The sequence below is a fragment of the Canis aureus genome, chromosome 23 (genome assembly GCF_053574225.1).
Source record: "Canis aureus isolate CA01 chromosome 23, VMU_Caureus_v.1.0, whole genome shotgun sequence".
Classification (NCBI taxonomy): domain Eukaryota; kingdom Metazoa; phylum Chordata; class Mammalia; order Carnivora; family Canidae; genus Canis; species Canis aureus.
In genome coordinates this window covers 2,333,935-2,359,803 of record NC_135633.1, presented here as the reverse complement: position 1 = coordinate 2,359,803, position 25,869 = coordinate 2,333,935, and the positions used below count along the sequence as shown (strand labels likewise).

The following is a 25,869-nucleotide window of genomic DNA, read 5'->3' as shown; positions in this document are numbered from 1 at the left end:
CCCGGTGGAGATCATCGGCTGCAGTAAGGACGCAGGTCAACTCCCTATTCCTTTACCCAACAAACATCATGTGTCCACCTGCAGTGATCAGGACTATATAACAGGGGGTGTGGGAAAAACAAAAATTCGTACGACATGGTCCACGTCCTCAAAAAAAAAAAAAAAAGTGGCAAAGGAGGGAGGAACGGACATTTGCATGATGAATTCTAATCAAAGGCAGAATTAAATTAAAGCAATAATAATAAGCAGGGACAAGGGTGGTTAGTGGGCCACTGTGTCAGTGGGCTGGTGAAGAATAAGAAAAATATTGGTAGACCAGAAAGGCAAGGGAGGGCCTTGCAGCCCAGAACACAGATGTCGGGGGCGATGGGGAAATGCACATAGAATTTAAGGAAGGGTGAGATGTCCAGTGGGCTGGGGCATCACCCCGAGTGCACGGAGGGACCTAAGATGATATGAGGCTGGAGTGATGACCTGGGGTCACGCAGTGACAGCCTGAAATCCCTCATGAAAGTGTTTATACTTCATTCTGCAGGTGTTGGGAGCCATTAGGGTTTGTGAATCAGGGAGTGACTAGGTCTGACGTGGGTTCAGGGCACTTACTCTAGCAGAAAGGGGGCTTGGTGGGCGGAGAGAGCATGCCTTGAGGAAAATTATCTCCCCTGCCCACCTTTGGGAACGCCTGCCCTTGAGACTGTCAGCTGCTCACTTTTCAAGCCCACGGTGTCTCTGCTGAGCTTTTCAGTGTGTTCTGGACTTTCTGGAATTTGATGGTCTTCAGTGCTGCAGACAGGAGCCACCCCACATATCTACATTGTGCCCGGAGAATCTGGAGGGAGCAAAGCATCCCACATAATGCCTGGGGAATTAGAGGACTGGAAGATATTTCCCATAGCCCTCGGGCAAAGATGTGGCCCTGGGCAGCCCCTCCACTTGAGCTCATGTAAAAAGTCAGCACCTCTAGGATTTGGCAGATGGTCTGGTCTGGCTACGTATGCCAGGGCCCATGGCGCTCTCGTGAGTGCCTGGGGCAGAGGTTCTGGGCTGGTTCCCGCTGTCAGGGCGCCCTCATCCAGGGCTTTATCCCCCATCAGGAACCGCAAACCATCCTCCTCACCCGATAGAGTCTCGTGTTCCTACTAGTTTGGGCCCAGCGGTTGGGCTGAGAAAAAAACGGACAAGTATTGTTTCGAGTACCTAACCCCAAAACCTAAAGCGCTATTTCCAGTCAAATTATAGAATCAACAGAGTCTCGTAAAGATTTTAGGGTTTATCTGGTTCCAATTATACAATCTTCAGAATTTAAATTTTGGCTCTGTGAAAGGTACAAGCGCTTAGACCAGTTGTTGTCTTGGGTTCCACAATAGTAAAGATGTATTAGGTACGTCATTCATTCACCCAACAAAGGGAGGGACAAAACCCATGCGAGGTGCTCAGAGGCCGTCGACTACCCGTATGTGTCCGTGTATGTCCTCAATTCCTTCCTCCACTGCCCTCAACATCCTTACTATTGATTTGGCCTATTTGGCAGTTTCAGCCCTCTGTTCCCGGACTTATTCAACAGCCTGAATTTGATTTTAGGGGAAAGTAAAAGAAACTGTAAGTCACACAGAGACTCCTCCCTGCTGTCTTGCCTCCACCCCAGTCTGCGCCTCACCTGGTACGAACATCTGCTGAAGCCCAAGTTCTTGCTTCACCGTCTGTGTTCACTGGAGAGACTTCCCCCGGCGGGGGCCCCGGGGCCGGTAATCACGGGCAGGCAGCACGGAGCCCCTTGACGGGGCCTGGAAATGAATTGCCTTGGTGAAAAACACGCCCAACCTCAGCCATAAATTACCCTGACAGTAGCAACCAACTGCGGAAAACCTGGTTCAAATAAAGATTCCTTTGCCCCATGTTAGAGTTTCACATCTCCCTGGGGCTAATGCCCTGGAAGGAGCCCATCGCCCTTGTCATAAGAAGATTTTATGCTCCCGAAGTACTGCTTCACCGTTGAAGCGCATCCTGGCCGGAGCAGTGCGCACGCTCCACAGAGAGTTGCCATCAGAGTGACAACCTTGGGCAAGACACTTCTGTTTACAAAGCCCTTCCTCACTGATGCTTGTTCTCGGTGTGGAGAGAAGACAGATTGCAGTTGGGCTTGGGATGTAATCTAGATGCTTCTGCAAAATTCCAATTCTTTAAGTCAACGTTCTACAGATGATGAGCACTTAGCGCATCAAACTGTTGCCTACGCTGCCAGCCCACCTAGAGAAGCACCGCCCTGGGGCCTGGAGGCCTCGAGCTGTGCCAGCCCGTACGGTGGTCGCATGTGGTTACCGAGTCCTTGGAACGGGCTGGTCTGAATTGAGACGTCCTGGAAGGGCAAAACACACACCAGATTCGGAAGACTTGCTATAAAAAAAGAGTCTTAAAATCTCCTTAATAATTTTTATGTTTATTGCATATTGAAATGATATTTTAGATGTGAGTCGAATAAGATGTATCATAATTAATTTCACCTGTTTGTTTTTACGGTTTAAAATGTGGCTACCAGACTCTTCAAAGCTACAAGTGTGGTTTGCATCATATTTCTGTTGGAACTGTGTTGCTCTGAAGGCCCATCTTCGGAGGGGATGAACTCGTTGGAACCTCCTTAACCCTTCTTTAATTGGTAAAGGGACGTGCCTCTTCCTAGAATGACAGTGCTGGGAGTCACTTTAATAGAATCCAGGAGGCAGACTGGAGTTGTTCCGATAAATGCCTGATTTTTCCCTTTGTCCAGAACTAGGACCAAGAGAAGGAGGCCACTGTGGGTGTCTCTGCCTTGAGAAAAAAGCCACAGAAGAGATTTGAGAGACTCCCATGTCTTGAAAGAAAGTGAAAATAGAGTAGCCACACACGTGACCGCAGGATTGAGGCCTGGCTGGGCACAGAAGACGGCCATCTCCTTGGTCACCAGGATACCCAGGAGTTGTTTCATCATCCAACTGACCCGCTGAAGAAAACATGCAACCAGGAAAATCAAGAAAGAGCCTTACTCTCCTCAGCTCATGCTGTGACAATCTTCTCTGGCCAGCGCAGATGAGGCCCTCACAAAGCATCCTTGGTACTTGACCCTGTTTAATCCAATGGCTCGATGGGTCTTCTTGCATAAACTTGGCTTCCTGCTTCTATCCTGGTGCTGGCCAGACTAACTCTTTTAAGATTAGATCAAGTCAACCCTCTACCAGAGCCTCCCTGTGACTCCTGGTTAGCCTCAGAGTAGAAGCTAAGGCTCCCACAGTGGCTTGTGAGACCCCACATCACCCCCCTAAGCTTAGCTCCTACTCCTCTCCCCCAGCTCACTCACCTGGCCATGCCCAGCTCTGGCCTTTCCCTCGGAAAGATGAGAGCCCTCTCTCATATTGACGTGCTCGACTGCCTCATCTTCTTAGACATTGCTCACATTTTGCTTTTGTAGTGAGCGCTTTCTGACCACTCAGTTGGAATTTCTACACACCCTCTCGCAGGTCCAATATCCTATACCCTTCTGTATTTTTTTTCTTTTTTCATAGCACTTCCTGTCTTCTAAAGCACCATAACATTTATTCATCTAATTGTCTGCTATCTGTCTTTCTCCACTGGAATATAAATATAGTGAGGGTACAGTCTCTGCCTGTGTGTGTGTGTTTTGTTTATTGATGTATCCCAAGAAGCTAGAACTCAATAGGTATTTATTTTTAACAAATGGAGGAATTTATATAATGTCCATTAACTTTTTCTTCCTGTTATTACCTTTCCAGGGCAAACCTATATTGCCTGGTGCTGAGAAGACCCCAGGAGCATCCCAAGTCATCTCTCTTCCCTGTAGCCTTTCCAGGTCCCTTGAGCCTCCTTCCATCCCTTTCTTTTCAAAAGAAGACATGCCGATGAAAAAATGCTCAACATCACTCATCATCAGGGAAATACAAATCAAAACCACAATGAGATACCGCCTCACACCTGTCAGACTGGCTACTATTAACAACACAGGAAACAACAGGTGTTGGAGAGGCTGCAGAGGAAAGAGAACCGTCTTACACTGGTGCAGCCGCTCTGGAAAATAGTATGGAGGTTCCTCAAAAAGTCAAAAATAGAGCTACCCCATGACTCAGCAATTGCACTAGTAGGTATTTACCCAGAGGACACGGAAATATTAATTCAAAGGGATTACATTCCCCCTGATGTTTATAGCAGCATCGTCCACAATTGCCAAAGAATAGGAAGAGCCCAAGTGTCCATCAACTGATGAATGGCTAAAGAAGATGTGGTCTATATACAATGGAATATTCCTCAGCTATAGAAAGCATGAAATCTTGCCATTTGCAATGACATGGATGGAGCTAGAGGGTATTATGCTGAGTGAAGTAAGTCAGTCAGAGAAAGACAAATACCATATGATTTCACTCATATGTGGAATTTAAGAAACAAAACCAAGGAGTAAAGGGGGAAAAAAAAGGCAAATCAAGAACTGGATTCTTAACTATAGAGAACAAACTGATGGTTATCAGAGGGACGAGGTTAGGGGGATGGGTGAATGGGTGATGGGGAAGAAGGAGGACACTTGTGATGAGCACCGGGTGACGTATGGAAGTGTCGAATCACTATATTGTGCAGCTGAAAATAATATTGTGCTATATGTTAATTAACTGGAATGAAAACTAAAAATTAAGAAAAAATCCAGTAGATACTTGCCAATAGCCAACGTCAGTAAAATGCAAACGTTTGGCAAATGCTGGCAAATGGATAGTTTAGGGCGGACTCCTCTAGCAGGCCCCTGAGGTGTACACAGCTCTTTAACTATAGAGTATTTAGGTTTTTTAAAATAATAAATTTATGTTTTATTGGTGTTCAATTTGCCAACATACGGAATAACACCCAGTGCTCATCCCGTCAAGTGCCCCCCTCAGTGCGCGCCACTCGGTCACCCCCACAGCCTGCCCTAGAGTATTGAGTTTTAAACCTGTAGGTAATAGAGAATCATTGAAACGTTTTAGTAAGAGAGAGTTGTGGTAAGAGTGGTTAACCGAGTGAGCCACCCAGGTGCCCCTCACTGTGTGTTTTAAAATTCAAAACTTTCTTGTTTAGTCACTAAGGAACTAATAAAAGGGTTGTGTGATTGTTCTACCTTAAAAGTGGTAACAGAGAAATTTTTTTTTTTTTTTGCTTTTGCAAATGAATGGTTTGGTTTTCTTTCATCAGAGGATGACAACAGTAAAATCTAATATATATATATATATTTTTTTTTTTCTGTAATAGAAAAGCTTAATTCAGTGTCCTATTATGATAGTTACCTTCCTACCTGTATCTTGGAACTTTTGGGGAATGGGGAACTAAGCCCTACCACCTGGAGGGAGGAGAATCAAAGAATTTGTGGGCATCAGTTAGAACAACACAGTAATTAATAAATATCTGGGAGGGAGATCTTCTGAGGCTACTAAAGCGTTTTTCAGACTCTGAATGCAATTCTTCCTCCCCCAGGCAGATTTTTTAAGGAACAAGGATTTTCCTCCTTGGAATTTCTCACCACGGTGTGTCTATCAGCACATGCCCATCTTTGTTTACTAGGATCTACCTGAGACACGCACTCCCTGTTTGGCACGGCCCAGTGGCTGTGTAACGGCCAAACTTCTTCCTACCCTACTACTGCTTTTCAGTCCGATGGTCAAGACACACCGGATCTAGCCCTTACCTCCCATTTCACAGCCAATCAAGTACGTCCTTGTGCATTTGTGTCTCTCACGGGCGTGCGTGTGTGCGTGCGCGTGTGTGCAGTACTCTACTCTTGCATCCTTTTTAGATCTGGGTTGTCTTGGATGTCGGAGTCAGCTGGACTTCCGTCCGACGCCCAGGACAGCCAGATACAGTTGGAGGCATTGGGTAAGTCATTTAATCTTTCCAAACCTCAGGTTTCTTAGCGATCAAGTAGAAATGCGTACACCCGAATATCCCCATTGTTGTGAGGATTCAATTAATCCATAGAGGCAAAGCCCCAGTAAGAGTGTGTAGCCCACGGGGGGGCATATTAGCTGTGGTTTCCTCACCACGACCAACCACAGTCAGCACCCCAAACATTGACTGGTCTACGCTTTCATACATCTTCTGGAGCTGTTGGTTTTCACACTGTAGTTGGTGGAATCCTTGGGGGCCGTCTGAAAAAAAAAAAAACGTATGGAGGGTTTTTTGGAGAGACCTCTACCTCTGAATCCTCCAGAACAGTCTGCTGTGACGTATTTTATACATTAATTTCAGCATAAGATTTGAATTGAAAGAATGAGTTGCGTAACTTTTTTTTTTTTTTGAAGCCTACACTATAAGTTTCTTAAAGGGGAAAGGAAATCTATTATCCTTTCTTTAAAAAAAAAAAAAAAAACCATTCCTCACTGTAGACCATGACATCATACATGATATTCAAAAAATGTCCAACCAATGACAGAACTAAAAGCTCCTTTTGGCTCTTGTCTTGTAGCAGAGTGGAAAATTTCTCCACCTATTTTGGCCATCCCAGACCACACAGGGCCCGCCTGAAGATAGCTATCTGGCCTCCTTAAAAAAGACCAACACTATAGATTGCTTTTCTCAGAGACCCCATAAGTACGGGGCTGTTGGCACTAATTTAAATGTATTACTGACTTGCTGAGAATATTCTAACTGGAAAGATATGAGCTCCTGAAACCTCTTGAAGGTTCATAAAAGTTCATAAAAACTCTGTTTCTCTGCGAAGTTGATTTGGAAATTATATTTCACACACATACACTCATGCAAGTGCACTGAGACATCCCAAAGCGAATGCCAGACTGCTAATAGTGTTGATTTCCAGTCATAAGCTTATGCATGTTTCTTATTTTTCCACTTTTCTTATCTTCATTTTTTAATTATTTTTGAGAGAGAGAGACAGAGAGAGCAAGCAGCAAGGCAGGGGCAGAGGGAGAGGGAGAAAGAGACTCTTAAGCAGGCTAGATGCTCAGCATGGAGCCCGATGCGGTCTCACGACTTGAGGTGGAGACCTGAGCTGAAATCAAGAGTCGGACGCTTAACTGACCGAGCCACCCAGGCGTCCCTGCATTTTATGATTTTTCCATAAAATTTAATAAAATATATTTTACCAAGAAAGTGTATGCGAAAGAGGAGAGACAAAGAGAGAGAGAATTGAAAGGGTTGAGTATTGAAAGTTCCATTCGAATTTCGTTACCTACCAGATTTCCTCTGCAGTCCTCCCTGAAGCGCCGTGTGTCTCAGTTTACCAGCAACAGAGCCATTTGCAGCTTCCCTGCATCCCTGGGTGGCAGGCCTGGCAAGTCAATGTCCATACTGTGCCTCGAGAATGACAAAAGCCATCACATGCTTAAGACGTCACATCCTTAATGGACAAGCCCTGAAAAGGCGCAAACCTGAAGCTTAAGGATTTTGCATATTATTTGGGCATTGCCACTTTTTTTTTTTTTTTTTAAAGACCAGAGGGTCATAGAACTCTACAGCAGAGATTCAGAACAGAGACCTGCTCCACCCCTGAGACAACTGAAGTTCAGAAAGGGGATGTGATTTGCCCAAGACAGTCTATGTCTTCCCATGAGAGCTCATCCTGCACATTTTCTTGGCTTCCGTGCTCAGTCATCACAGCTTTGTAGAGTCAGTTTTCTCTTTAGTCAGTTTTTAGAAGCTGTACTTTTATTGCATTATCCAGGTAAATAAGACCAAAAGCAAAAATACCTTGGAAACAAAGCTGCAGCTCATTTCTCCTGCCATGACTACTTTGCTTAATGACCTAAATGCACCACCACTTTGGTCAGGGTATTGATTTATCAAGGAAGAGGGTGTTATTGAAAAGGAGTGAGTCAGAACGTCCACGCAGAGAAATGTTGCTCTCAACACACTACCAGCAAGATGTCGGGGGCTGAGAGGAGGGGAGGGGAGGGGAGGTGGCACACAGCAAATTGGGGAAAAATAAAAGACTTTTCTATGTTTAACACATAGGGAAAAAAAATTACTGTCTCCAATCTGCTCGTTTCACCTAGACTATCGAACCAAGGCCAAAGCCAAGGGATCCCCAATGGACCTTGTCCTTTTGAAATAAATGCCAGCCACATTCTTTACCAGTCCAGGCCTGGCCTGCCAGACTTGCACTGATTGGCTTTGATGAAGCAAAGTATCCTCATTTGCTATGCTGCTGTAACAAATTATCACAAACTGAGTGGATTAAAATGACAGAAATGTGTTCTTCCGCAGTTTTGGGGGCTAGAAGTCCAAAATCAAGGTGATGGCAGGGTTGGTTTCTTCTGGAGGTACCAACGGAGAACCTATTCTATGGCTCCTTCCCAGCTTCTGGCAGTGTCAGCAACCCTTGGCATCCATTGGCATGTGGATGCATCACTCTGGTCTCTGCCTCTGCACAGCATCATGGTGTCTCCTTATGTCTCTGCGTCTTTTCTCTTCTTCTTAGAGGGACACCAGTCATGCTGCTTTAAGCACCCACCTTACTCCTACATGACTTCATATTAATGATTCCATTTGCAATGACCCTATTTCCAAAAAAGGTCACGTTCTAAAGTGCTGGAGCTTAAGACTTCCACATGTCTTCTTCCAGAACACAATTCAACCCCTAACAGCGTGCAATGGGCTCAACTGAGCAAAGAGCTTGCTTCCTTCACCGAGAAAAGGGCAGTGTCCAGTTGGAATCATCCAGAGTGGCAGCTTTGACATTGATATGTGAGCCAGTGCTACATAGGAACCCCTACAGGGGGACGCGTGGGTGGCTCAGGGGTTGAGCGTCTGCCTTCAGCTCGGGTGTGATCCTGGAGTCCCAGGATCGAGTCCCACATCGGATTCCCTGTGTGGAGCCTGCTTCTCCTCCCTCTGCCTGTGTCTCTGCCTCTCTCTGTGTCTCTCGTGAATAAATAAATCTTAAAAACAACAACAACAAAAAGGAATGAAGAGAGGGCAATAAAGGGAACTTCTGGGCTTTTATGGGAAGGTAAGAGTAAATCAACAGTGGTTGAGCTAGGAGTTTGGGCCAAAGCAGGTGAACTGAACAGGGGAGCTACCTCTGGCCCATAGGCACTTCAAGAAGTGTTGGAAGTCCAAGTAGGCCCATGGAATGGACGGAATTAAGTTCACCACTGACACATTGAAGTGCTTGGGCACAGCTGCTTCCACGGTTGATAATTCTAGCCTGTACCTCCTTGTTTGCCATTCTTTGTCTTTTGAGTGTTTTTGCAATTACATATGAAAGCCACCATGCTACCCTTCTACAATTCATTAACGTAAGGGCTGCAAATGAAGGAAATCTATAGGGGGTCGGAGGTAAAAGAAATGAGTGAAATGAGAGGGGTATAAAGTACTGAGAGTCCATAGATTTTCCGTGTTCCATGGCCCTAGGCCTCAGAGCTGGGAGGAGTAAGAGACTGTTAGAGGTTGCATGGGGCAGAGGGAATGTGCCCCATCTGTGGGAGGAGCTGCTTGGCTAGAAGGGCCAAGTACAAGTTGCAAGGGGGTGAGGCCGTGAGGGAGGTGGGTGAAATCCAGCCTGCGCTCCGTGGACCGAGCTGAGAGCCCAGGCCCCCCCAGCCCAGGATAGTACCCCTCTCTAGTTTATGCAAAGGTGCTGTAGAGGCAGAGAGGAGCCCTGTTCCAGCTTGTTGTTGCCAGGCTACAATGAACACTCGGTTTCCAGGTCTTCGGATTTTTTAAGAGAAGCTGTAAATCTTCATCTTTACAGCATAACCTCCTGATTTTTAAATGGTGGCTCAGGTATTGTAAGTTTGCATAGACCAGCGGAGCCATGCCAGCAGGCTCTGTGCCCCGGTGTGCGGGTCCCTTGTGGTGGGACCGGGGGTGTACAAGCTTGCTGTCAGAGGGTCACAGGTAAGGTCTGTGCCTTAGCCCTGTCTCCTAGAGGAGCTCACAACTAGTCACACCCGTGCAGTGTCTCCGTGGAGGGGTGCTGGGGCTATCCCTGGCCCCCCTCAAGGCAGCCCCCCTGGAATGCCTTGCGAGTGTGAATCATTAGCGGATGGCTGTGCATCACCAGCTGCGTTACCGAAGGCAGGTCGTTTCACTTGTCCGGACGTTGGTTTTTGCATCGAGACACCCCTCTCAGAGGTTCTTATGGTGATTACAGGAGATAAAGTCTTGAGGTGCCTGGGACGTGGCTGTCACTCAGCAGAAGGGCAGCCCCTATACCTTTTAAGACTTGGCTGTGAGTGCCTGCTGCTGCCACTGCATCCTTACTCTTGTCGCAGCCAGGTTAGCCCCTTCAGAGACAGTCCTAATATCTTGCCCTAACTGTTGTAGCACACACCGGGGGGGGGAGGGGGGTGTCAGAGACCTTCACCATCACCTACTAGTTGCAAGCAAAACAGATCTAGTTACATTCAATAACGTGAGTGAAGGGAACTTAGAAAGGATTTAAGACACTGTTTCAATTTCCTCATATGCCAGATGAGAAAACGAAAGTTGAGCGGGAGAGAGAGAGAGAGAGAGAGATGTTCATCTATGGCCACACAGTGAAATAGTAACAGAGCATGAGATGCAGTTTATATTTGTATTTTTTGTTTTAATTCCGCCCTTGAAAGAATTTTATGCTCCTAATTGAAACTTAGAACATTGTAGATATTATTTCGAACAACATGAAGTTATAAATGTGTTCTTAATTGATTTGGCAGTGAAATACAGTTTTCAGTCTGAAATAAAATGTAAAAATAAAAATACAATGTCCAGACCACACTCCTCACTTTTCACCCCATCTTTGAATAGATTGTATTAGAAACATCTTGCATTGGGAGGCAATAAAAGCTGTGTTTGGCTTTTTGAAGTGTAGGGTTGGCTTTGATCTCTTTGGGGGGGAACCTGGGGAGCATCGTGCTGGTACCTTCCTTATAGGGATGTGAGGATTAAATGATCAGTGCTTGGAACCTCATTAGTCCTCAGTAAATGGTAACTTTGATCTTCTCCTTTTCATGCCCACACACGACACCCTATGCCCCATGCTCAGCCAGAAAACACACATGGACTCCACACTTCCACGTCGCACAATGAGCATTTTGGAGCCACACAAGTGTCTTTTATTGTGTGTAGATCTGGAAACCACGAATATATTCAGTAAAAGTTTGTTGAGTTTAATTGACTTACTGCATCGCATTCAGTCGTAAGAATTCAGATTGTGCTCAGAGCACAAATTCCTTCACACACTTGTGTGTTTATATCCCGCCACATGCTACAAAGGGCTCAAGACTGCTTAATTGCTTTAGGTCCCATGTGACATACTTGATCATATTTACCCCCACGGCAACATTTAGAGATATCTCTGTTACCATACATATGTGTTTCGATATTTTGTCGAACCTCCTGAGCTATCCTGTGAGCTTCTAGAATCTAGAAGGCAAGACAACGTCTAGGTGTTCTTTGCATCAGTCTCCATGCTCAGCTTTGTGCCAGGCATATGGGAGGTGTTTCATTAAAGTTTGTTGAGCTAAAGAACCAAGTTATGAGAAAGGAGCATGAAGCAAAGAGATAGAGAGGCAACTGTTAGAGGCGAGTGTCCGTGGGCCTGATTGAACAGGTTTCAAGAATGGGCAGAAGGGAAGGGGACCAGAGCACAGGTGGAGGGAAGCTAATAACACCTGGGATCTGATTTCTGACCCCAAATGGCCATCATCACATTCCTTTTAGTGCTATGCACATAGGCACTAACTATTTCCCAGGGATTATTACCAAAGCAGGGCCTGGGAAAAACATTTGTAATAGAAAGAAATATCACAGTGAACGGTCCTCCAAGAGGGCTGGGACCAGTATCTGGGTTTATGTTATAGATTAAACTGAATATGATTTTTTAAAGAGAGAATTATCATTTTCTCACACAATATTAATCTTTACTACATAACGTTTGGGGAATGGAACGTCTCCAACAGAGAAGAGAAATGAGTTGCTTAAGGTCCCAAGTCACATAAATGATAATAGTAATAAATATCTTGCCACTATCGAGTAGCATTTTTAGAAATATTTCATTTTTTCTTCATTGAAAGTTTTATTGAGGGTTAGCAAAGCATGAGTTGTTACTTCCCTTCCAACGTGGATTAGTCATGGATTAAGTCATATGGGGCAGACCAAATTCAACAATAACCATTGTTTATGCATTAAGCAGCAGCAATGATGTTGCAGGCACGGGGCTAGCCCTGGGGACACAGAGATAAATGAGGCATAAGCCCCATCCTCATAGGAACTACATTTTTATTACCCTAAGCCCAAATAATTGAAACTTGTCTGCAGTCAAGTTTAAGGAGAAAGTAGGCAAATAAGAGGATGAGGTCATCTTTGAAGATTCTTTTTTTTTTTTTTTTTTTTTTGCAAGTACAGCATCTCCAGGGGCTAGTCGGCATTAAGCCCAGTCTTCCACTTGATAGCTAACATTTTCCATTTCTGTGATGGCCCAGTGCTCCCATATAATCCTCTCAGGCTGCACTGGTGGGCACAGGCCCCCCTCCCCTTGAAGATCTGAAAGGCGTGTCTAAACAAAAAGCATGATAGAAACACCTGTGGAGCTCCCCTGGGGGTCAGGTGCGTGGAATGGCTCCGGAGTTATCTCAGCACCCTTGTTTCTGTGCATTGGAGAATCTGTTCCTGATTTGGATCCTGGATAGGAAGGGACTTCTTTGCCAGATGGAAGTTATATGTTCTTTTTCAACTTCTCTCACAACTGCTCTTTTCCTTCTTGCTACCCTCTCAATTTATAAGGCTCCTGCAGATGAGGATATTTCCATTAGAGAGATAGAAAGCTGCAGCATGATGCATGGCCAGCATTCTGCAGAGCAGGATGGAAGGAAGCAAGGCTCTCCAGGACGTGCATCAGTGGACAAAGCCCCAAAGATGTACTTTAAATACAAATTTTGAGCAAATGCACAACAAAGCTCAAGACCTGGTGGAAAGATCTCAGAAGAAACAGTGGACATCCTAGTACCAGTGCTGCCGATGCGGCCAGAGTATGGGATTCCTGGAGAAAGCACAGACTGTCCTAGCTAAGGGGTCGATCATCACTAAGTCCCTAATACTGAGACAGTGCGTGTATTCGATGTGAACCGTGTGCCAGGTGCCATGTTGGTCTACATACCTGATCCGTATTTCCTTTAACCGGATCCAAGACAACCCTTTTAGATCACTCCTGTTATTAGCTTAATTATATGAGTGAACAGAGTGAGACTCAGAGGAATAAAGGAACTGCCCGAGAGTTCACAGCCAGAACTCAAACACATGTCCATCTGATTGACTTTGCTTGTACCCATTATACTCTACTGCTCCCCTTGTCAGAGAGGATCAGGAAATGCATAGCGGAATCCATCACAGATCCTTTAGGATCTATTTTAGGTATTCATAGTATACCATATGTGGTTGCAAGTCATATAATATGGTTTTTATTCCACAGAGAGTATTCAATCCCTTATAAAAAGTTCTTTGTGCTTTCATAAAAATTTTTAAAAGATTTTATTTGTTTATCCATGAGAGACACAGAGGAGGCAGAGACACAGGTAGAGGGAGAAGCAGGCTCCCTGCGGAGATCCTGATGCGAGACTTGATCCCAGGACCCTGGGATCACACCCGGAGCCAAAGGCAGACACTCAACCCCCTCTCTGCCCCCCTGTCCTTTCATGAAATTTAAGTGCAAAACAATGCCTGCAATAGTTCTGGAGATGGAAGACAAAACAAAAATTCCAGCAAGCAAGTGGAAACTATAAAAATTGGGACACTGCTTATTTGCAAGAGAAGCAACTAGAAGAAATGCTAGAACTGAAAAAAATCGAAGGGAAGGACCTAAATTTCAATTTAGCAGCAGTGAAATGATGGAAAGTATGGGAGAAAGATACTTAAATAAATAGGTTTAATTGGAGTCCCAGGAAAGTAGACAAAAAAAGGCAGAGATTATAAATTATTTCACTGATGCTGTGATGCATCCCCCCCCCCAACATTTTATCTTTTCTGAAATCAGGTCATATAATTGATAGCATCTTACTTTTACTGAAGCTGGGTGGCAGGTATCGATACTACTACCTGTGCATATGGGAATATCAAAAGTGTAAACATAAAAACCTTCAGAATGGAGGTCAGTGGCTTGGAAGAAAATCCCAGAGCCAATAGTGGAGCACTCTTTCCACTGCTGGAAAACAAATGGTTATGGGGAGGGGATGAAGGACATTGTTCAGGCATGTTAATAACATTTTCCAGGGAGAAATCAGTAGTAGGCTAGTTCTATATAATTTCAAAGCCAGATTAGAAGCCCATCACTAATGGCTTTTAGTTCCTTAATGGAATCTTTGAGGGAAAGCTATGCACACAGAGTGGCCCAAAAGTGATTCAGAAGACTTAGATTCTTTATGGGAAGAAGTGTTAGGAATACCTGTGGAGGTCATTTATTTTGCTTATATTTTTCCCTCGTTGAGTATTGCAATGGTTAGTTTTATGTGTCAATTTTTATGTGTCAACACAATGGGCCACAGTGTCCAGATACCAGGTCAAACATTATTCTGGATGTCTCTGTGAGGGTGTTTTTAGGTAAGATTTGGATAAAGATTATACTTTGGAGTAAAGCAGGTTGTCCTTCATAATGTAGATGGCTCATCCAAAACTGAAAGTCCGAATAGAACAGACTGAAAAGGCTGACCTCCCCCAATTAAGACAGAATTTTCCAGGAGGTTGCCTTGCAACTTGAACTATAACTTTTTCAGAAGTCTCCAGTTTGATGGCCTCTGCCATCAGATTTGAGACTCATAAGCTTCCATAATCACACAGCCAATTCCCTAAAATAAATTTGTCTGTCTACCCCCACCCATATACCCTCCCACCTAATTTCCTCCTCCCATCCCCCCCACCAAAAACCCCACATCCTATGTTCTATTTCTCTGGAGAAACCTGATTAATACAAGGATGAACAATAATAGCACAATTTTGCCTAAAAAAGGAATTTTTACAAATATAAACATTTTAAATGACAAGGGTATATGTCAGAGTTTAACTGGATGTGGATTTATTTTTTCTTCTCTTGGTTACATAAATGGTACAAGTCATGACTGATAGTGTCATGACGATGCTGAAATACAGTAGTTAGAAAAATCGGAAATTTTTCCTTGTAAACTTGCCAGGTAAAATCCACAGGTTTAAAATGTCCAGTGATTTCCAAACTGAGGAAGGAAGGAAAAAGAAAGGAAAGGGATCCACATCCAAATATAGTAAAACTGTAGAAAGCCAACGATAAAGAGAAAATCAAAGAGCAGCAGCAGGATCTCCTGAGCTAAAACTGAAACCAGTGGAATGAGGTCATTAATGTGCTGGAAGAGCACACTTGGCAGCCCTGAAGTCTATTACTCGTCAAATGTACATCAAGAATAAAGAACTGGGTGAAGGTGATCAAAAGGTACAAACTGCTATATAGGAAAACAAATTCTGGGGGATCCCTGGGTGGCGCAGCGGTTTGGCACCTGCCTTTAGCCCAGGGCGCGATCCTGGAGACCCGGGATCGAATCCCACATCGGGCTCCCGGTGCATGGAGCCTGCTTCTCCCTCTGCCTGTGTCTCTGCCTCTCTCTCTCTCTCTGTGACTATCATAAATAAATAAAAATAAAAAAAGTAAAAAAAAAAGAAAACAAATTCTGGGGATATAATGTACAGCAATGTGACGATAGTCAACAATTATGTATTGTGTATTTGAAAGTTGCTAGGGGAGTAAAAAAAGTTGAAAAAGTCTTAGAAGTTCTCATCACAATAAAAAAAATGTAACTGTAGTGATGGACGTTAACTAAACTCGTGGCAATCATTTCACAGTATACACATGTATGAAGTCATTATGCATATACAGACCCCTAAAACCATTACAGTATTATATGTCAATCATATCTCAATTAAAAAAAAAGAATATAGTGAGATAAGACAATCTTAGATAAATAAGAATTCATAGGTTCACAGGAGGAAGTGCACTAAAGGCGGGGCGGAGTGTCAGGCCAAAGGAAGGAATTCCTGATGGGAGCAAGAAGATACGGGAGAAACAACAACAAACAACAACAAAAAGCCCACCTGAATTGTAAAACGATGGGAATAAATCTAAATAAGCATTGAGTATTATAAGAATTTTGTGTGAGGTTAACATATCGAACAAATTCGTATGTGAAGCATGTGAGTCAGGAGGGGGAAAAGAAGCAAAAGCGTGTGATCATTGTCTAGTCTGGGAGGAGGAACTACCAAGTACCGTCAGACTCGGGTAAGCCAGTGATGCACGTTGTCCTTTCTGGTGCAGTCACTAATGGTAAAGGTATCCCTCGTGCATTCAAACTAATGAAGGAAAGTGTGATGAAAATAATGCAAAAGAAGGAGACCAAGAGGGAGAAGAGAGGCATAGAGCAAGCCAGACAAATAGAAAGCAAATATTAGATTGAACCATATGAAATTATTAGTTTGTAGCGAAAAAAATGGTCAATATTGGCAATGTCATGTAACTCAAACTATAGTGAGGAATAATGATAGCATTGGTATCCGACTTCACACTAGCAGCACAGTATGGGCTGTTCTGGGTGGCAAGGAGACTGAATGTAGGATTCTATACTCAGCCAAGCTAGGATCAGGAGTAAGAGCCAAGCTGAGAGGTTTTTTGGACTAGTAAGAAGTCAGCAAGTTTACCAGCCATATACTCTTTATTAAAAAAAAAAAATTACTCAAGGAGGTAAAATAGCAAAATGAAAAATGCATGTAAATAAAAATATGTGGAATTCAGTAAATAGTGGCGGCTGGATAGAAACCAGGATGTAAAGGAAGGGCGAGGAAGAAGGGAAGAGAAGCTGCTGGAAGAAGCTCCGTCAAAGGGCAACGTCTTCGTGTGGACTATGGCTTCTCAATAGGGCACTAGTGTGCTCCCCGGGAAAATCTGGCGATGCCTGGGAGCATTTTTGGCTTCCACACCTGGAGTGGGGATTGCTCCTGGCGTCTGGTGAGTAGAGGCCAGATGCGCCGCCCACTACCCTGTAACCAACAGGACGCTCCCCCACCCCCAACAAACACTAACCTGGCTCAAAACGTCAGCAGGGCCCCAAACGGGGGTCGTGGGAACTCTGGTGAGTGTGACCTTCCTTCACCTTGGGTCAAGTCAGCCTACTTAGTTCTGCTAAATGGTATCTATGTAACTGTAGTGATAATGCTGCGGGGTCCTTAGGAGGATCATGCAAAAGAACAGAACATATTATATAGTAATTCTACAATTCAATACAATAAAATAATATATAATAATACAAATGATGAAGAAAGGTTGATGGTGGAGGAAGGAAAGACGGAAGGATGTGCACATTAGGCACATTACAGATCGCCTAGGAGCTTGTTAAAATACATTCAGGAGGTCTGGGCTGAAGCTTGAGATTTGCATTTCTAACAGGTTCTCAGGGTTTTTCTTTTTCCTCCCCCTGGAAATACTTAACATTTTCTTTTTATCCTTTATGTTTTGAGATTTCACCAGCAGACTCCATAATGAAACGTATTGATTATTTATTTTATGTTTACCATTATGATTTTATTTGACACCAACCGTCATCACATCTGTGCTACTAGCGTCCCTCTTGTCAGGCTGAGATCACTGGCAACCAAGCAATACCATTTAGACGAGCTTCACTTTAGATCTGCTCTGTGGTTGTCTCCTTTTCTCTTTGAAAGAGGAGTCAGAGCTTTTGGATTGCTTCGTATTTTGATTTTATATTTATCCCCCCTGTGTCTGAGTTCCTCTACGGCCGGAGTTTTATTCACATGGCGATGCTGATGTAAGACATTCATTCATGTATTAATTTCATAACACTTGGTGATTGCTTGCTGGGTGCCACATTCTGTTAAGGGCCGGAAGCAGAACAGTAAATAAGTCATACAGTCTGCTTGGAGTATTTCCGGGAAAGTGTTTGCGTTCTTTCGTAAAAGAGAGGTCCATCGAGGGAAAACCTTGCACTTTCCTTTACTTCTTGCCTTGAACATAGAAAATGACAAGAAAGACCTGGAGGACTGCAGAGAGAACGTTCCTGAGCATTGCTGAACTGCTGAACAAATATGAGCAGTTAGGTATCTCTAGATTTCTAGTTAGAGGAAGAAGTAAATCCTCACTTCTTAAGCTCTATTGCAGTTGGGCACTTTCCTTGAGGCTGAAGGCTTTTTTGACTGAAATATGCAAATAAGCATATATTTCACAGTGGTTTTATCAAGTACTTGTAATAATGATACCGCGCAACAGATTTTACATTACGTGTAAGTGGTAAAATGGGAGGAAAGGATATATCTTTATTGCTTCCAAGAACAGAACTAGAACCAATGGACCAAAGTTTCAATGGGCCAAATGGAATTCAACATAAATTAGAACTTTCTAACAAACTATTCCATTAATGGAGCGTGTTATCTTGCAAAGAGATTAATTTCCTATCCATTAAAGTTTTCAGGAAGAGGCAGGAACACCGTAGCTGGGATTCCAGCACTGCATGGAAAGCTAGAGGGGAAAGTCCTAACATTCTTTCTTATTCTAAAGTTGTAATATCAATTTTCAACAACGAGCGTCAAAATAATTAAATCAAAACCGTCTCTGAAACTGTGAAATCCCAAGTTCAAATAAGTACAGCACCCAGTTCCTTAATTCTGGTTGGGGTTGCACCGGACAGTTAGAGAGAATGGTGGGTTCACCCAAAGCCTACTCATAAAAATGAGACATTTCACTTACATATAAAAATGTGATTTTTTTTCCTTTATGAGTCAGTAGACCTAGGACAATGGAACTAGAGTACAAAACCTAGACTTTCAAACATATTGAAGTGGTAAATTCACAGGATTAATAACAGCCATGTACTAGATGTGTAGCATGGGTTTCAATTCAGCAAAAGACAATAATACTTTTAGCTAAAAATACCCTGTAAACAATTACAGCTATAACTCTAGGTGATTATTTAATAATCATCTTGACATTATGGAAGAGTCCAATATGTTAAAAAAATAATTTTTAAGAATTTCAACAACAGCTCATGTTTTAAAAAAAAATCAGTGTTTAGGCCTAAAATGAGAGCCTTGCCAAGAATGGCAGAGCCACGTATCCCTCTGCCCACACAGAGGGAAGAAATGGCATGCACCTCTCAGGTTATATGACTCACTCACTACCTAAAAGGCATAGGACATATGACCCAGGCCACTTTGGAGTCAGAACATATTTTAAAAGGTAATTGTAAGAAATTAATCACTTTTTTATTGCTGGTTAAAAAAAAATGCTGTGCTATTTTTACAGCATTGGAATTGTATTCCCCCAAATTAAGCAGTTTGCATCCCTTGGGGAAATGTCAAACATGGACTATAATAGGGCTTCCCACTGGATTCCTTGCGCACAGGAAAACACAGGGCAAGGTACTGTGTTAGGTACAGAGTGAACAAGAGCGACATGATCTTGAATGTCAGAGAGCTTAGGGTCTTGTTGCCTCGAACATCACATAAGTAAAATGAAATACTGATTTATTCTTTTTTTTCAGTGACATCATTTCTTTCTTGATTTTCATACTCTAAATAGAAACAGCTCATTTCCAAGAAATGCGGGCTTGCTTACAAATAAGTCAACGGGGGCAGCCCGGGTGGCTCAGCGGTTGAGCGGCGCCTTCGGCCCAGGTGTGATTCTGGAGACCTGGGATTGAGTCCCAGGTAGGGCTCTTGCAAGGAGCCTGCTTCTCCCTCTGCCTCTCTCTCTCTCTCTCTGTGTCACTCATGAATAAATAAACAAAATATCAAAAAAGAAAAAACCCAAATAAGTCAACAGGTTCTGCCTAACGTTTATGGCTATACAAACCTATTAGACCATAGCTCTGAGTGTAGTTAAGTGAAGTAAACCTAACTGACATTTCTGAACCTTTTGTAAATTAATTTTTTAATGGCAAACCTAAGGTTTCAAAGTCTGCCTCGTGAATATTTACGATGGATATTTTTCTACTCAGCTTTTTGTTTTCATTTAAGGTACAGGTAGTTTCATGTTTGCATCAATAATTTCTTCTAATTTACTTTGACATTTCAAGCAGTTGTGAGGGCTTCTTAATGTACACCTGTGGATAGGCTAATTGGCCCTTTCACAAAAAGACATGTTTGAATACAAAGGGTCCATTTTGCTACATGTGTGCTAATGCTACAACTGACTTCATCAGTATAATAGGCTGAATAATTGGTTATTCAGGAACAGGTTTTCCCCCTTCCCCCAAACCCAGCATTTTTCTTTCTAATGACACTTCTAATTGAAAAATATTCTAAATCCAAGCCACTTGGATTGCTGAGTCATGCTAAGTTGTGCAATATTATGTTACGTTCCATCTGGCATTAGATAATATGTTAGGACGTAGAATCTTGAATTTTTATTTAAATACATGTTTCAGGTAGGTTTTAAGGTATCATGAAACCACCTATAATTCCAGATGTATCTTGAAATCTATAGATAGCCTTTGTAATGGCCACTATAAAAGCAAAACATTTATAATGTTCATCGTACCACATGTGCTTTTCCTATCCAAAATGTTAAAAATTATTGGCACTCATTTGAAGAACTTGTTAAGCATCTAAAATTTTGTACCAGCAAGTATCTGGAATATGCCTTGAAGCAACTTCTGTTTACAGACAAAGTCTGTAAGATATCCAAATACCACTGTGATGTGTTTACAGTTTATAAAAGAATTAAATATCAAGTCCTTTTGGGTGCGTATTTCTAAATGAGCATTAAATGAATTGGGGAAAAAAAACTAGAAAATTTTCATATCTGTTTCATGCCAAATGAATGATTGCATTCATCTTCCCTTTGCAACTTACTCTTAGTTGATGAGGGACTCTCTGTAATGGTCATTAAGGTCATTGCTGGGAATTCATTTACTTTTGTAAATGAGTTTCACCTGGAAATGCCATTTCTATGCAATCAACTGTATCATCTTGGGCCTATGAGCAATGATGCTGAACTACTGACAGATGGAGAATTTTCAAATGAGTTCCAACTAATTCTGACAGCCATCACTTCCCACCACTCTTAGTTAAAAATTAACTTCCAATAGTGGGAAAGAAAGATGATGAAACCTACTCGATACCTACAAAAGATGTTTAATATCACGAATTGTTATCCATCATTTCTTTTTTGGGAGGGAGCATGAGTTGATCTAGAGAGTTATGATGACTACTAAATAAAACCAAAAGTTCACCACATGATACTGCCTCCAAAACTAAACTTAGAGTCACAAGGAAGCAGTCTCCCAGGGAAAATCATTGTTATAGGGATCCAAAAGTATTGTGTTGGTGGAAAAGAAACACTAAAATTTGCCTCCAAAGGGCTTATCTAGTGCAATTCTCAAGGTATGGCCTTTCAATCTTCCCATGAAATGGAGAATCTTCTTCCAGAGTCAAGATCATTAAAGTATTTAAGAGAGTACCTCTGGCTGTCTGGGCACCACAGAGAGCTAATTAGGCTTGGTCACTGCTTAAAACAGAAAACGTAAGCAAGTTGGAAGCCTCTTTCATTGGAGGCTTTGAAAGCAAGTGCTAAGATCATGAACTTTGGGCCCTCGGTAGTGAAAGTGCCCCTTTGCTTGAATGGTCTACACTCTAGTGGGAAAGCCTCAGGGAAGCTTTATTACATTAACAGCGAAATAGATAGCTTTGGCAGAAGCATTAGCTCAGAGTTAAATACTAATTTTGGAAAAAATCCGTGTGAAAAATGGCCAAAATACATAGGCTTATGTTACCATAATTACCAATAAGTGGTGTACCTTTCCCCATTGCACATATCTCTTTTTGATACCTTTTATCTCCTCCTGGCTTTGCTGCTCATGGGTCAGTGATGGCCAGGCAGAGAAATGCAAGCTTTGTTGCTATCAATTCCTGGCTTTATTTATTTTTTTTAGAGCATATTAGTTAAAGATGGAAGGAGGAAACATTGGTGGAGTTTTGTAAGTAGGTGAAAAACATTAATGTAAAAATTATACAATTCGTTTTAATGCAAAAACTGTAAAAAGAGTGGCAGCACTTATCATCATAATAAAGGTGAATAAATGCGTTTGAACTGAGGATGGAAGGTACTCAAAAGGTGGAGTCAAGTGGAGTTGAATAATACAGTTATGGGTCAGCCGTGCATGGGGATGACTGAATTCAGGATCTCAGAGGACCACGTTTGAAGTTTTGTGTGTATGTGTATTATGATATGTGGAGGGCGGGAGAGGGGATAGAGTGAACATAAACACATCGGAATTTAAGTGAGCACCATGATATGATACAAAAGAAATTTCAGTCTGATTATGGGAAGCACTTAAGTGTGGCAGTGTCTTTGGAAAGTCACGTAAGACACATACGCATTTTATTTTGGGAGGTTTGGGAGAAACTATTCCCTCACTCTCTTCTCCTCTAGGTTCAGAACCAATGAAGAAGTAGACATGAGATCTAAAAGGGGGCACTGATAGAGTATCGAGCTTTCTATTGCTTCCCCCCTCCCTCGGTTTAAATCCTGGAATTCTTATCCAGCTAGGCCCGTGAAGAACATGGTCTACGCAAAGCTCCTTGAATGCAAATGAGCAAGAATGGACATGCCGGGAGGACAATGAGGCTCCTGGCTTACGTCCCAACCCTGACTACTTATTGCATGGAAATAAAGACTGAGAAAACCCAGGACAACACAGGCAAGAAGAGTTTCAGGAGAATGTAGCAAGAGGCCAGGCTATAAACACGAAGCAGAGTCGTAACGTTCTACACTTTAACCCAACCCAGTAGAGCAACGTAGAATAATGGATGCTGGGATTTTACTATCACAAGTTAGATAAACCAATTCTCCATTCAGAAAAGAAACGTTGGATAACATAAAATCTCTAAAATATGGTCACATACTACTCTTCTGTCTACTATTTCTCTGCTTCTATTCTATTCACAATTTTTTTTTTTTAGCTGCAAGTGACTGAGAATTAAAATGTCTCAACACACAAAAGGCCATATCTGAATTGTTTATAGTAGCCCTATTTGTAACAGCCCCAAACTGGAAACAACCAAAATGTCCTTCAAGGAGTGAATAGACACATAAGAGTATATCCATGTCACGGGATACTAGTCAGCAATAAAAAAAGGAATAAACTATTGATACATGCAACTTGGGTGAGTCTCAAGGACATTAAAGCTGAGTGAAAAAAGCCAATCTCAAGAGATCACATACTGTTTAATTTCATTTATATGCTATTCTCAAAATGACAAAATTATAGAGATGGATTAGTGATTGCCAAGGGTAAGGGATGATGGGTGGGTTGGACTATAAAGGGCTTGGTGGTGATGATGTCTTTAAGTGAAAATACACATGATAAAATGGAAGAGAACTATGCACACATTTTGTACTAACACCAATTTCCTGGCTTTGATATCGTACTATTGCTATAGGAGAACAGTTGGAGAAAACTAGGTGAAGAGGACACAGGGCCTCTCTGCACCATTCTTGCAACCTCATGTCAATCTCTATCTCAAAATAAAAAGTTAAAAAAAATAGATCAAGTGATAAAGGGGATAACACATAATGGGTTTATGGAATTGGATAGTCCAGCGGTTGAATGTGCTTTCAGGCAAACCCGGATTACGGAGCTCCAACAATGTCACCAGGAGCTTTCTCTCTGTCCTTTTCTTCAGTTCCGCTCACCTTTCTGTGCTGACTTCATCCTGCGGACAGCTCTGAAGCTGGGGAAGATGTCGGAGATCTATGCTTACGTGATCGAATAGTAACAAGGAAGGAAACGAATTCTCCATTCTTAGGGAAGACTCTCAATTTTGGATCAGATGTCCTCTTGGAAGAGATCATTGTCGTCAGGAAGGTGGAATAATTGACGGGTGATGGGAGGCTGGGGGAGTGTGCGTGTGTGTGCGTGTGTGTGCACAGATGCACAGAAACAGCTCCATTAGGACCTCCCTGACGAAGAGTGGTTTCCCTAAGGAAAAAGAGATGGTCTCATCAAACCTAGGGTAGGGTGGGCCAGGCAAAATGCAGATTCTTGCTATACTACTAAAATGTTACAAGGACAACTCTGTGGATATGTATAAATACTTGAAAACCTACCTTGCAAAACATTTGAATATTGGTATAGTATAATGAGAAGTGGTCACAGGTTTGAATTTTATGTATTTCTAGGGGGAGAAAAGTAAAGGCTAGAGACCAAACAGAATTTAGTCATTAACTAAAGACCTACAAGGAACGTCATACAGATGTGGGGCAAAATGGATCTCAACATTGCAATGCAAATGGACAAAAAATTAGAAACTCACTGTGGTTTCTAAATCATCCAGAAAACTAAAATTTTATAGGTAAAATGATGAATAGCAGAAATAGGTTAAATTGAAGTTTGGGGAAGAAAAGTAGAAGCCCTCTAACACGGATTCCAGGATTTAAAAATACCCCCTTATGCTCTCAAACCTGGAAAATACCTTTTTTATTGGCACCCCCCACTGTGATTATCTTTGAAGCTCCGTGGTAGCTGGGACTTTCTTCTGAGTCGGGGCCACTTTGGTAGCGCTCTGTAGCACGAGACTGTCAGGACGTTGTGGGTTGTCGGGCCTTCTCTTCCAGCGGTCGGGGCAGAGCTCACGGGGCCTCACACCCTAGTTTGGCCTCTTGAGCTCGAGTAAACTGGCGGGCCGGCTTGGAGACGCAAAGAAAGCAGGCGAAGAGGCAAACGTTAGTTAGAACCGTCAAGGTGCTGATCTTTCAGGCTTGCTTTGAGTAGATCAATGTGTGTGTGTGTGTGTGTGTGTTTTTAAAGATTTTATTTATTTGCAAGAGAGAGTGGGCATGCACAGGGATGGCGGGGGGGGGGTTGCAGAGGGAGAAGCAGGCTCCCCTGAGCAGAGGGCCTGAGGCGGGGCTCCACCCCAGGACCCCTGAGCTGAAGGTGCCCCGGAGTACATGGTTTTATTTGACACGAAGAATTCGGAGGAGCGATGTGCTTAGAAGGAAAGAACATTTTCAAATAGCATGTTGAACCCAGTAAGAATCGGGGTGGGAATGAAGAGCCTATGTCACCGTTATTGGGAAGAACAAGAGGGAGTAATAATAATAAAAAAAAGTGTGATTCTGAAATAATCATATAAAAGGAGAATGGGAAAGGGATGTGTGCAGGGGGTGGTGACATCAGGAAGGCTCCCCAACATTTCGCATTTGAGAGGTGCCTGCAGAGGGTACGAACCTTCTTCGGGGATGAGAAATGAGGCGGAGGACTTAGCATTTCTGTCCATAGTCCTGATCGGAGATCGTGGCCTTCTCTTCTTAATTATAACAAAGACGTCTTTCATCTTCCATCTGTGCTGTAAGTATGAGGATAACCTATTTTTGAAATTAGAACCTCTGGCTTATTTTATCTTCTTCGTGTTTTAGGTACGCGCGCACACACACACACACACACACACACACACAGTGACAGAAATATCTCCCAACTAACCTTTCCTGACAGCTCTTAACTTGACGCCTAATCCCTGCAGCGGCTGTTACGCAGCACTTGCCATTTGCAAGGCTTGAGTGGTTTGTTAAATGATGTTCACTCGGAGGCGTATGGACGATCTGTCAACCACTGCCTTTTGGGGGGAAGTCACGGGAGAGGGAGCACTTCGTACTCCACACATGCAGCGAAAAGACTGTCCTCTGCTGGTTCTTGAAACACGCTATGTTTTGTCTTAGTGCCCGAGTGGGGTCTTCTGACTTTGAATACAGAATCTTAACACAAAGAGGTTCAGGATATTACTAGAGATGTTGTAGAGTATCTTACCTTAAATAGTTGCCAAACACTCTGGGGCAATTTGTGAATATGCAACAATAGGCAGTTGATTCAAAAATCAACCCATAAATGCCTTCAGTGATACTAA

The 25,869-nt window shown here is 42.9% G+C and overlaps 1 long non-coding RNA gene across 1 annotated transcript; it reads right to left on the bottom strand.

Moving 5' to 3' along the window:
• Positions 1-23,136: 23,136 nt before the first annotated feature.
• LOC144295223 (uncharacterized) lies at positions 23,137-25,311 on the bottom strand. The gene is made up of 3 exons (XR_013362562.1): positions 25,197-25,311; positions 24,439-24,652; positions 23,137-23,945 (listed from the first exon to the last, which is right to left on the bottom strand). It is a non-coding gene; the product is annotated as an uncharacterized LOC144295223 (long non-coding RNA).
• Positions 25,312-25,869: the final 558 nt, after the last annotated feature.